Below are 13,777 nucleotides of genomic sequence, written 5' to 3'. Positions count from 1 at the left end.
CGTCGTCGTCGTCTGGCGTCGTCGTCCGAATACACAATGGTTTTCGCACTCTAACTTTAGTTTAAGTGAATGGATCTCTATGAAATTTTACCATAACGTTCAATACCACAATAGGAAGGTGGGGATTGATTTTGGGGGTTATGGTACCAACAGTTAAGGAATTAGGGGCCAAAAAGGGGCCGAAAATAAGCATTTTTGTAACTTCCAGACATAACTTGTGTGTTAGCATATGGATCTCTTTGACATTGTACCACAAGATTCCATATCACAAAGGGTCAATGCTGGGATTGATTTTGGGGTTAATTGCCTCAAAATTTTAGGAATAAGGGGCCAAAAGGGGGCAAAAAACAAGCATTTTTCTAGTTTCATGACAATAACTTGTGTGTAAAAGTATGGATCTTTCTGAAATTTTACTACAAGGTTCCATTTCACAAAGGGAAAGCTGGAATTGAGTGTTGTGGTAATTGCCCAAAACGTTTAGTAATAAGGGGCCTAAAAAGGGGTTTAAAATAAGCATTTTTTAGTTTCTAGACAATAACTTGTGTTCAAGTGTATGGATCTCTCTAAAATTGTATTACAAGGTACCATACCACAAAGGCAAGGCTGTTATTGAGCTTGGTTTGGGGGGAAAGGAGGGTGGGGGTGATGAATCATAAGGGGGGCGGGGGTCAAAAAAGGGGTAATTTTTTTTTTCCTTTTTTTTTTGTTTAAAATTTACATTTTAAGTTAGTTATTTTTTATCACGAAGAGAAAGTAGGAATTGAGTTTTGGGGTTAATTGCTCAAACATTTATGAATAAGGGGCCAAATATTGGTCAAAAATAAGGATTTTTTTTTCTTTAGAATTTTCCATTTAAAGATGGTTGTTTCAGATTTATATATGAAAGAAAATAATAATGATACGATTATATATCATGAGGAATTGAAATTTAAAATTATGTATATTGGAAATTTAAGTTACATTGGAAAGTAATAATTGGCTTTGGGGGGGGGGGGGGGGGGGGGGTTATGGCTCTAATGTTTAAGGAATAAGGGGAAAAAAGGTTAAAAAACAAGGGTTTCCTTTTTAATAGACAAATAATTGAGTAAAGAACATTATTTAAAAGCAGTGTAAGGTTGGTAATTCAAACTCATTTAAATATCTCATCTACACTGCTTTTAAATTATGTAAATTGGAAATTTGCCAATAACTTTATTGTTAATAAATGCATTGGAAATTTGCCAACAATTTTAGTGTAATAAACTTCATTGGAAATTTGCCAATATAAAATTTTGCTGATGAAGGTTTTTTGTTTACCTTTAGCCTTGACTATGAAGTCATTTTCTATTTTTATAGCCTTATGATGTAGTTGAATTATTTAATACTTTTATGATGTGTTTAAATGGGGTTTTATCATGTTTATGGTTGCAAATTTATTGTTTTAGTATAATATACTCCATTTAAAATTTGCCAATAAAAAAAATTTTTGTTTATTTTTAGCTATGATTATGATGTCATTTTCTATTTTACTTTTACGGTTGCAAAGAAATTTTTATTTTTAGATATTACTGTTAAATGATGCTGATTAAGGTTTTTGCTATGTTTAGCCATGACTATGATGTCATTTTCTATTTTAATATCTGTTATGATGTATTTAAATGGGCTTTTATGGTTACAAAGGAATTTTATTTTTAGATATTACTATAAAATGTTGCTGATGCTGATTAAGGATTTTGTTTATTTTTAGCCATGACTATGATGTCATTTTCTATTTTAATACCTTTATGATGTAATTTCCATTTTTAGATATTACTGTTAAATGATGCTGATTAAGGGTTTTTTGCTATGTTTAGCCATGACTATGATGTCATTTTCTATTTTAATATCTTTATGATGTATTTAAATGGGCTTTTATGGTTACAAAGGAATTTTATTTTTAGATATTACTTTAAATGTTGCTGATTAAGGATTTTTGTTTATTTTTAGCCATGACTATGATGTCACTTTCTATTTTAATACCTTTATGATGTATTTAAATGGGCTCCCATGTATTTAGATTTTTGATTATTTATACATGTTACCAAATTGGTCCACATTGAACAAAAACAGTCCAAATTTCAACTTTATTACATTACATCGAACATTGAATTCTACATATTCTTTGATATATTGAAATTAACAAACAATTTAGTTTATGGATATTCCACCATAATAGGTAAATTAAAATTTTTCCAGTTCTTACACCACATTCATCCTGTGTCAGAAACCTATGCTGTGTCAAATATTTAATGACAATCCAAAGTCATAGCTGTATCAAGCTTGAATTTTGTGTCCATACTTGCCCCAACTGTTCAGGGTTCGACCTCTGCGGTCGTATCAAGCTGCGCCCCAGCGAAGCATTTTATTGTGTTTTGGTCTGTTTTTCTAATACTATAAGCAATAGGTAAACTATACTTGGCTTATGGAATGATTGAAAGGTGTACATGTCAGTATGGCAGGTATCATTTGTCCTTGACCTTATTTTCATGGTTCATTGGTCAATGCTAAGTTTCTGTAGTGATGTCCTCTTGTAAGATACTAAAAGCAATAGCTTAAATATATTTGGTGTATAGAATGATTGTAAGGTGTACATGTCAGTCTGCCAAGTTTCGTCTGACCTTGACCACTTTCACGGTTCACTGGCCAATGTTAAGTTTTTGTGTTTTGGTCTGTTTTTCTTATACTATAAGCAAAAGGTAAACTATACTTGATGTATGGAATGATTGAAAGGTGTACATGTCAGTCTGGTAGATATCATTTGCCCTCGACCTTATTTTCATGGTTCATTGGTCAATGCTAAGTTTCTGTAGTGATGTCCTCTTTTAAGATATTAAAAGCAATAGCTTAACTGTATTTGGTGTATGGAATGATTGTAAGGTGTACATGTCTGCCTGATAAGGTTTGTCTGACCTTGACCTCATTTGAGTGGGTTATTGGTCAAGTTAAGTCCTACCCTTGTGTTCATCAAGGTTCATTTAAAACATATTTTGTACTTATTGGTTATATTTTGTTCAGGGAGTTCGGAATTTGCCAAGCAACAGGATACAAGCTTATACATTTGCAGAAATTTGATACATCAGTTCCAATAAAACATGGATTTTGCTAGTTTAGTTTAATAACATTCAGTAACTATTTTTCTTTCTTTGTCATTGTGTTCTGTTGACAGAAAAGACTTGTTATTATTTCTGGTTTTTTTTCTCTCTTTTTTTGAAAAGGTTTGTTCACTGTGCTTGATTAGATTTAGTTGACCTTGTCTTTTCTTTCATATTCTGAACAACTGTTGTAGGTCAGTCGTTACGTGTAATTGTACTGCATTGCATAAATTGCATTACGATATAACGACAATGAAAGCACGATATATTGATTATCTATTGTTTTCTATAGCATTTTAATTATTTATTGATTAATGTTAAGAATTAATTAAATTACATTGAAATTGATTATTTTGTGTACATAAAACCAATGTTCCTATATGAATGTGATATAAGTGTACAAAATCAGTCGCAATTTTTTCAAAACAACAATGTTTTATGCCATTTTAACATGTCTAAGTTTTTGTATAAAGTATTTTATGTTTTTTTTTCTCCAGTTTATGGTGGTATCCAGATCTCTTCCAGGATCCAGTATTTTATATTAACAACGTGATGTACCTTATGGTGCCTTTTTCTATAGGTATTTATGCTTTTTCCCTAAGTTTGTAAATAATATTGAACGTTAGATTATTTGCAAAACTTATTTTGTACTACAATACTGTTGAAATTACACTCAAAGTTTACGTGCAATAAAGTTTGCTGAATTCGAGCTTTAAAAATGACCGAATTATTCATTGGAACATTTTATCAAATGGTTGTTCATTCCTGTTTGCTTAATGTCCAGTGAAAAATATTACACACATAATCAGGAGACGAACAAATTATTAAGAAATCAAATAGGTAGGATCAGGCAAGTTGGTCGAACGGCAAATTCGGACTGCCAATGGTATATTAGTGTGACAGAAATTTTACTTAGAGAAGGCAACATGTGAATACCAGGTTCTTTAACATGCACAGAGCGTGGCATTTTTCCTTCACGAGGCATCGGATTTAACATCCCCATTTTGATGGACGAGGCTGCGTTTATATATGAATACTACCAGAACTGCCAAACAGACAGTCAGAGATACTTGGTCAAATCTCCATACCCCGCTATACTTTCTGAACCTTTTGTTAAAGCAATCTTCTCTATCAAAAGTGTATCGGTATCCAGGAAGCCTTGGGGATATGACAGTAACAGACTCCAGCATTTGAAATCGTTTTGTCTTACACTTAACAACTCTTGAATGTTTTTATTTCTTTTAAAGTAAAATCACAGAAATGTTACCAAAGAGGAAACCATACATTTTAATCACAGAAATGTACCAGTCTTTCTTTGAAAATTTTCATATTCATTTGTAATTTCTGACAACTTGTCAGAATCTGTGTACATTGCCTTATCTTAACACTAAAAATAAGATTAAAAGGTGACATAGTGTTAACGTCAATAAGACAGCAACCAAGCATTATAACAGAAAAAAATTCTTTTTATGCTGATAATTTTCATGAAATACATAAAGAAGTTCCTTTTTTTCGTACTTTTCATGTGACAATATAAAAAAAAACTCAATAGTAAGTTTCCAGAAAACATCTGATATCAGGGGGAAAAGAACATATTTGAGAAAATTGAAAGATTCAAATGCAGTACTTGCATAACATTAATGTCTGGATAATCATTATAAGTGTTATAACTTTTAGAGTACTTTTATATGTAAACTGGTCAGTCGATTTAGTCTTTTCTGATTAAACACTTTCTGACTTGCATACGTCAGTACAGTTATTACGTATATTTTATTAAACATTTCAGGCTATTTTCTTTATGATCTTTATGATATGATGATAAATGAACAACTCATTGACTGGGAAATTGCATTACACCATATACTTGTAAGTTGAAACAAGATACTGTTTAGTTTTCAGTTCACGCGTGCACATTACGATACAAGCTACAGTTTTTCACGCTAAAAGTTTCCGAACAATATAGCTTCTGATGGTGGTTTCCGAAGTGTGCCGAAGATGTTCGATGTTATGCATCGATACTTGCATACTTACACCTGGCTTTGGGCAGTTTGCGATCACCTGGTAAATATACAATTAAAACGCTGTCAACACGTGCAGTATATTCTTTTGTTAGTATACAATACAAAGGCGGCGATGATTAAGAGTCAAACATGTATACGATTCTCATCGTATCAAAACCACCAAAAGCAAGCAGTTTAAGTGAAGAGGGGTCATTTATTTGTCCATTTAAGGAATTGTATACTAATAGTGTTTGTAGATAAATTTGGTTAGGGGTCCTTATAATAATGAAATAATACAAAAAAGGAGAATTCATTACATGCATGGTGCTCACAGTGCTACATTTTGCGTGTTACAATAATTTAAACTAGACATAATACTGCACTTCTTCTAATCATCGTGATACTTCCATCCATCTTTTCTGGTTATCTGTTTTCTGATATATTGAATTGGACAATCAAAAAAGTAAATGTTTAAAATATTATAATGTAAAAGACTGGAATGTTTATTTTCTTTATCTTTTTACAGCTTAGTACCGTGATGATCTATTCATGGACTAACAAGTTGTGTATTGCTTATAGTGTAATATTACTTACATCGGAAATAAACAGTATTTTTCTTCATCTACGAAAACTTCTACAGTTCACAAGAGTTAACTTTAATTCCTGGCTATATCAATCAGTAGCAATGCTGAACCTTTTTACGTTTATAACGTGTCGTCTGTTTCCTCAGAGTCGTCTAATGTTTGGATTCTACACTGATGGACATCGTATCTCAAGAAGTTATTTTATTCTTTTATTGTCAACTTATCCAATTGGTTTTGTTATAAATATAGTTTTATTTTGGAGAATACTTAAATCAGATGTATTGAGACGACTAAAAGGTAATGATAAATTACGAAATAAGATGGAATAGAAATGATTTGTGCAAATGGAGCACCCTCCACGTAAGGTAATTAACATTCTAGTTGCAGTGTGATCTTGTAATAAAAATAGTCCGTAAAAATAATTTATAAAGGTGTGTTTACACGGTACGATTTTCCATCCGATTTGATACCGCCTCCCAGGTAAATCATACATCGTTCTATTCACACGATACCATTTTTCATTCGATTAACCAAACGACATCCAATTTTAGTGTTCACACGGTGAGAGTTTTGTCGAAACATGGAAGTATTTTGACATATAATACTTCCTTGGTCGAAACGACATCGATTGGAAATCAGATGGAAAATCGTACCGTGTAAACTAAGCTTAATTCATTCTAGTCACAGTGTGATCTTGTAATAATGATAGTACGTAAACATACTGTCACCGTGAGGTCTTGTAATAATGATATTACGTAAACATACTAGTCTCAGTGTGGTCTTGTTTTTATGATAGTACGTAAACATACTAGTCACAGTGTGGTCTTGTTTTTATGATAGTACGTAAACATACTAGTCACAGTGTGGTCTTGTTTTTATGATAGTACGTAAACATACTAGTCACAGTGTAGACTTGTTTTTATGATAGTACGTAAACATACTAGTCTGAATGTGGTCTTGTTTTTATGATAGTACGTAAACATACTAGTCTGAGTGTGGTCTTGTAATAATGATAGTACGTAAACATACTAGTCTCAGTGTGGTCTTGTAATAGTGATAGTCCGTAAACCTAATCAACTAAGTCAATATTTACCCATCGAGGAAAATATGGTGATTTGCATTTAGATATACATATAAACATTATTTTATTTGTTTGATTTATGATGGATTGTTTGATTTTTGTTTATGTTTTGCTTACAAATATATATATATAAGTATACACTGTTTTGAATTCCAGGACTCGAAACGAGACATAAAAAAAAGAAGAAATATACGAACTGTACAAAACAATCATAAAGTTATAAAGAATTGACATATTTTTTTAGAAACCAATCATTTTTTATGTACATTTCAGTAAACTTTACATCTTAAAACAAGTATATATATTTTCCATTTTTTTTTTATTTTATTCCTAACTTGATAATGGTTGCTTTTATTTTACTCTAAACAATAATTAGCAGAAAAAGCGGAATTACTGCTTAATATGAATTGAAGTTAATATTACTGTGTTGAGTTATGCTGAGAGCGACAACGAACCTGATTTCACTTACTTCTTTTGGGGAGATCGTGCAAACATTTTGAATTTAAAAAAAGCTTGTCAGATATTCTGACACACACCACTGTTTAGCTTCTTGGAGATGGATTTTCATCCACCAATATTAGTTTTGTGATGGTTAATGTCAGCAATGGGCGGTCATCTAACGAAAATCTGCCGAATGAAAACGATTCAGCACCAGGAATATCGTGCTGAATTTATGACATTCATTGTCAATTTACCGCATTTGTTCTAGTATCTCAGTAAACCAGTAAATAAATCCTTTTTTCTGTTCAAATGTTTTAATTTAATTATTTAAAATTAGTTATGTCGAATCAATCTATTAATAATTACATTGACATTTCTGTAAAATAATATGAACGCCACTTTTTATGCCCCGCTGAAGCGGAGGGGGCATTAAGTTTTACCCTTGTCCGTCCGTACGTCCGTCCATACGTCCCAAAATTGGTTTCCGTTCTCTAACTTGAGTTTGCCTCAACCAAATGTTATCAAACTTATACACAATGTTTATTACCACAAAACACAGATCAAGTTTGAATTTTGGTGGCGTCACTTTAACCATTCTAGAGTTATGCCCCTTTATAAATGGAAAAATTGCAAAATTTTTCATTTTCGTTCTCTAACTTAAGTTTGCCTCATCTAAATGTTTTGAAACTTGTACACAATGCTTATTACCACAATACACAGATCAAGATTGAATTTTGGGAGCGTCACTTTTACTGTTCTAGAGTTATGCCCCTTTACAAATGGAAAAATTGCTAAATTTTTCATTCTTTTTTCCAAAAATATCAATGTCATTATTCAAGTAATTTTAAAAATTGGAGTTATCTTCCTTTGTCCATGATTATAGTTAAATCAGCTACAATCAATGCTTTATACAATGCAATGTTTAATTTTGCTTTCCACTGATAAAACACAGATCAAGTTGAATTTGGGTAGTGTCACTTTAACCATTATTGAGTTATGCCCCTTTATAAATCGAAAAATTGCAATAATTTTAGTTTCCATTCTGTTACTTAAGTTTGCCCCAACCAAACATTATGAAACCTATACACATAACTCATTACCACAAAACTAAGATCAAGTACAAATATTGTTTCCGTTCTCTAACTTTAGTTTGCCTCAACCAAATGTTATGAAACTTATACACAATGCTTATTACTACATAATACAGATTAAGTACGAAATTCAGTGGCGTCACTTTTACCATTCTTGAGTAATGTCCCTTTATAAACATAAAAATTGGTGAATTTTTCGTTTCCGTTCCCTTACTTTAGTTTGTCTCAACCAAATGTTATAAAACTTATATACAACCGTTCTAGAGTTATGCGTGTTTACAAATAGAAAAATTGCTGAATTTTTTGTTTCTGTTCTCTACTTAAGTTAGCCTCAACCAAATGTTATGAGACTTACACACAATGCTTATTACCACAAAACTCAGATCAAGTTCAAATTTTGGTAGCGTCACTTTTACCGTTCTTCAGTTATGTCCCTTTATAACTATATGATATGCAAGCGGGGGCATCGTCTGTGTCCACATGTGGACACAATCCACATTTATTTATTTTAATCCAATCTGATGTATGTATTTGCAGTTGTTGGTTGTCCTCTGAAGTCAATTTAATATTTTCATAGATGTTTCTGAAATTAAAGAGTTCACTTTACTTTAATGGAATATTTCTAGTGTAAAATTACTAATTTCTGCAAAATTGATCTTTCATTTTTGTCGAGTCTTCGACTTTTGTCGAAAAAGCGAGACATAGCAATCCTACATTCCGTCGTCGGCGTCTTCGTCGTCGTCGTCGTCGTTGTCGTTGTCGTCGTCGGCGGCGTCCACAAATATTCACTCTGTGGTTAAGGTTTTTGAAATTTTAATAACTTTCTTAAACTATCCTGGATTTCTACCAAACTTGGACAGAAGCTTGTTTATGATCATAAGATAATTTTCAAAAGTAAATTTTGTAAAAAAAAAATTCCTTTTTTCCGTATTTTACTTATAAATGGACTTAGTTTTCTGCCAGGAAACATTACATTCACTCTCTGGTTAAAGTTTTTTAAATTTTAATAACTTTCTTAAACTATCCTGGATTTCTACGTAACTTGGAGAGAAGCTTGTTTATGATCATAAGATAGTATCCAGAAGTAAATTTTGTAAAAAAAAAATCATTTTTCCGTATTTTACTTATAAATGGACTTAGTTATTCTGCCAGTTAACATTATATTCACTCTGTGGTTCAAGTTTTAACAACTTTCTTAAACTATCTTGGATTTGTACCAAACTTGGACAGAAGCTTGTTTATGATTAAAAGCTAATATCTAGAAGGAAATTTTGTTAAAATTTTGTTCCATTTTTTCCGTATTTTACTTATAAATGGACTTAGTTTTTCTTCCAGTTAACATTACATACAGTCTGCAGTTAAAGTTTTTAAAACATTTATTAGATTCATAAACTATCATGGATTTCTACCAAACTTGGACAGAAGCTACTTACAATCAAAAGATAGTATAGAGAGGAATATTTTTATTAATTTTTTCCTCATTTTTGTTGATCCTGCGATTAACAGCAAAAGTAGGCGAGACACTGGGTTCCGCAGAACCCTTACAATTATTTTTTAAAACACGTCTGAAATTAAATTTATTTATGACGATAACATATGTTACCATAAACATTGAAATAATTTATATCAAGAAAATAATACAAATATTTGCAGTTGTTGCAAAATCAGAAACAATCTCATTAAATAAAGCTTTTAGCGAAATTGGGTTTTTTTTCACTATTGTGTGTTTTCATATCCATTTTTAGTTACATATTTTCTTTGCCATCAAGAAACAGTTATGGCATAACTGTACTATTTTTGAATAGTTGCTATTGTCAATTGAGATTTTGACGGTCGCAAATGCAGTTTTACTGACGACGCGAGGCAGTAACACTGATATTTGTGAACAGTCAAATTCCAGTAGACGGCGCGAGGTTTGCAAAATAAAGCACTGTTTTTCATATTCTTATGCAATACTTGTAAAATCTTCAAAATAAAACATTTGAAATACTCACAGAAACCGTCCACTGCAGAATTGACAGGCAGACGTAATCCAATTAAAAATAGCCTTTCATATCATGTTGCATTAGAATGAATCCGATATATTTTAAAGTAACAAAGTGAATTAATTAGACCACTTTCTTTTTGTATTGTAAAATAAAGTAGAAGATTCAAGATGGTTGCAATTTTGCAAGGACATGGAAGTTTGTATATAGGAATGTAACTCTGCCTGGAATTATTTATTTCGTTCTAGAGATTCGATCTCATGGTTGTTCGGGAATGTTCCCGCCGGAGGTCTTTGTAAGCGAGTTCTATGATGAATATTTTTTAGCTTGGTTGTATAAACATATTTTATTTGCCCGACTAGCAATATGGATTGGACACAAGTTTTAACAACATCAGTAGGGACGTCCTCTCCCAATACAAATATAAGTACAAAAACATTTATCCATCTCGAAAGCATGATAAAGCTGCACATATTTCGCAAACTACGAGGGAAATGGTGCAATATAATATGAAATATAAGATAAGACTAGTCTGGACTGGAGTGGGATGTGTTTTTATATGTCTAAATCATTGTGTCTCCTTATATATATTTGTGCAGATTTTTTATACTTAACTGTGTTAATTGGAATTACTTAATGTTGCGCTGTTTTTTTACATCAATGATTGTTGTATATTTATTGACACTATTATAAACAACTAATGTGTATGTGTATATTCCGAAATAACTCTTGATATAAAAAAAGTTTGGAATTCACATAACTTGATTATTTAACGTATTCTATTTGTAAAATATTTGTTTCCTAAAATAGGTTTTATGATTAAAATTTAGAAACTTCATTTGTGCTTTGTCTTTTGCAAGTTAAAAGAGGATCATTGCTCTTACTACTAAAATCCGTGTGTTTATGACAGACGCTACAAATCCCATATTTTAAATCCTTGGTTGAGGGTCGTTTTCACTCCCTCCATTGTTCAGGTTAGAGAAATTATTGAATTTCATTTTTGTATTGCAAACCGTTGTTGATAAAATGTTCCGCAGGACGCAGCTTGATACGACCACAGAGGTCGAACCCTAAACAGATTCAGCGTATCAAAGAACCCCAAGAATTAAATTTTTGATGAAATCAAACAAAAGTTTAATTTTGGACCCTTTGGACCTTATGTGGACCAATTTGAAAATCGGGCCCAATATCAAAAATCTGAATACACGGTTAGATTCAGCATATCAGAGAACCCCTTGAATTCAATTTTTGTTAAAATCAAACAAAGTTTAATTTTGGACCCTTTGGACCAATTTGAAAACGGGGCCCAAAGTTAAAAGTCTATATACACGGTTAGATTTGGCATATCAAAGAACCCCAATAATTCAATTTTTGATGAATTCACACACAAAGTTTAATTTTGGACCCTTTGAACCTCGACCAATTTAAAAACGGGATCCAAAATCTAAATACACAGTTAGATTCTGACAGTATATTAATGCTCCCAAAAATTCATCAAAACTTTGAATTAAACCCCACTGAAATTGGTCAAGAAATAAGCAATTTATACACAGTATAAGAAAAGTATTGTTTTGGTCCCTTATTCCTAAACAGTTTGGGCCATAACCCCCAAAATCAATCCCAACCTTTTTTTTGGCATGTAACTTTGTGGTACAATTTCATACAGATCCATTCACTTATAGTCCAGAAAAGAAAGTTATTGTCTAGAAACAAGAAATATGCTTGTTTTCGGCCCCTAATTCCTATACAGCAAAGACAATATCCCAAAATCCATCCCAACCTTCCTTTTGTGGTATGGAACCTTGTGGCACAATTTCATAGAGATCCATCTACTTATACTCAGGTTATTGTCTAGAAACCAAATGTATTCGGACGACGACGACAACGTCATACCATTATACTCATTATACCTATACAAATTCAAGACCGTGTCATCAACTGTTAAATTAACCAATGAAGTAAAAAATATATATATATGTTGTGTACAAGTTATCATTTTGTACAAAAAAATTGTACACATTATGATTTGTATTTTGACTTTGTACAAATTGTAATTTGTACAAAAAGTGCTTGTACAAATTACAATTTGTACTAAATTTGACTAAAATTCACTTATAACTTGTACAATAATGTATAGTATGGATTTTGTTATAAAAAATGCATTGATACACACTAAACAATTTTTAATTAATGACCACACAATAAACCTTATTTACAAAATACAAAAATAGTTCTTTATCATTTGTTAGACCATGTGAGTGAATTATGGATTCAGAAATGCACAACAATTTTGCTTTTTACATTCACATTTAGAAGTGCTGCTCCCTCCTTTGCATTTACATGAAAGAAATCCCTGACCACCAGTTTTCGAAATCTTTTTAACTGCTTCACGTAGCGAAAATTGAAGCTCAGGAACTGTTGCTGCAAATAAAGATGTGTCTTCAACAGCTTCAATTTGATTTCTCGACAAATATCCTGTTTAAATTCCTACAGCTGTTCCAATGCGGTACCCAAATTTTCCAGATTCAATAATCAGTGGCGGATCCAGAGGGGGGCGTAGAGGGCGTACGCCCCCCCCCCCCCCCCTTTGCTTGAACTTTTTTTTTTTTGTAAAATTATTAATCAGACTAGACTTAGTGAACTTTGCCATTTCCCGGCAGTGTATTTAATTTTTATGCGACAATTCTTTACTTATAAAGATATTTTTCGCTCGTATTTACTGTAATATATAATGGATGTTGAAGTCATGTGATTCGCTACGGTGGAGTTGATCAGTACGTCGAAAAAACGACACTCAGTCATGCACTTTGAAATTCAAATTACAGTAACACATTGCTTAGGCGGAAGATGACAAGCATGACGCCTTCAAAGCGACAACGGATTGAGCAAGAACGTATTGACTTCTATTTCACAATTCCACTCAACAGAAAGTAATACTCTATTACACTCTCATAAAAAAAAAAGTTCCAAAGTAATATTATTCACCTACGAAAATATGTGTAACCCCACACGCCCCAGCCAATTAATAACATTGCTGAATAATGATCCCCAGTCAGTAAGCTCTAGATAGATTTAAAGTCTAAGGTACGGACCATTTGATTTGATAGGGCAGTCTGAGATATTTTAGAGAAAAAAAATTGACCCTGGTTTTTGCCTTAAACAAAAATTCTGGCCGTATCTGTATTGAAAACAATTATCGTGTCCCCTTTTTTGAAATAAGAAAAAAAAAAAATTCAACAAAATTATTCAGCATTAAATGAACATGGTGAATAAAAAACGGGCGTAGTTTTTTTGGGGGGGTTTGCATGTAAATCCTATATCTGACCGGAATGTCTGTTTCGCCGAACTGATATACTGAATACTTTTTTCAAGGCCCAACTGCAACCTGCCTGCTGGGTGTGGCCTTTATGTCTCCATATGTCGACCGTCATTCACAACTTCGTTGTCATTTGATTTTTAGACTCATTCGTAGCCTTTGGTTGATT

At 32.2% G+C, this 13,777-nt stretch overlaps 1 long non-coding RNA gene across 1 annotated transcript; it reads left to right on the top strand.

Moving 5' to 3' along the window:
* Nucleotides 1-3,607: 3,607 nt before the first annotated feature.
* On the top strand, nucleotides 3,608-11,130 carry LOC127730338 (uncharacterized). The gene is made up of 3 exons (XR_007995049.1): nucleotides 3,608-3,690; nucleotides 4,897-4,976; nucleotides 5,637-11,130. It is a non-coding gene; the product is annotated as an uncharacterized LOC127730338 (long non-coding RNA).
* The last annotated feature ends 2,647 nt before the right edge of the window (nucleotides 11,131-13,777 follow it).

Source organism: Mytilus californianus, unplaced genomic scaffold, assembly GCF_021869535.1.
Source record: "Mytilus californianus isolate M0D057914Y unplaced genomic scaffold, xbMytCali1.0.p SCAF_2, whole genome shotgun sequence".
In the NCBI taxonomy this organism is placed as follows: Eukaryota; Metazoa; Mollusca; class Bivalvia; order Mytilida; family Mytilidae; genus Mytilus; species Mytilus californianus.
This window is presented reverse-complemented; position numbering and strand designations above follow the sequence as displayed.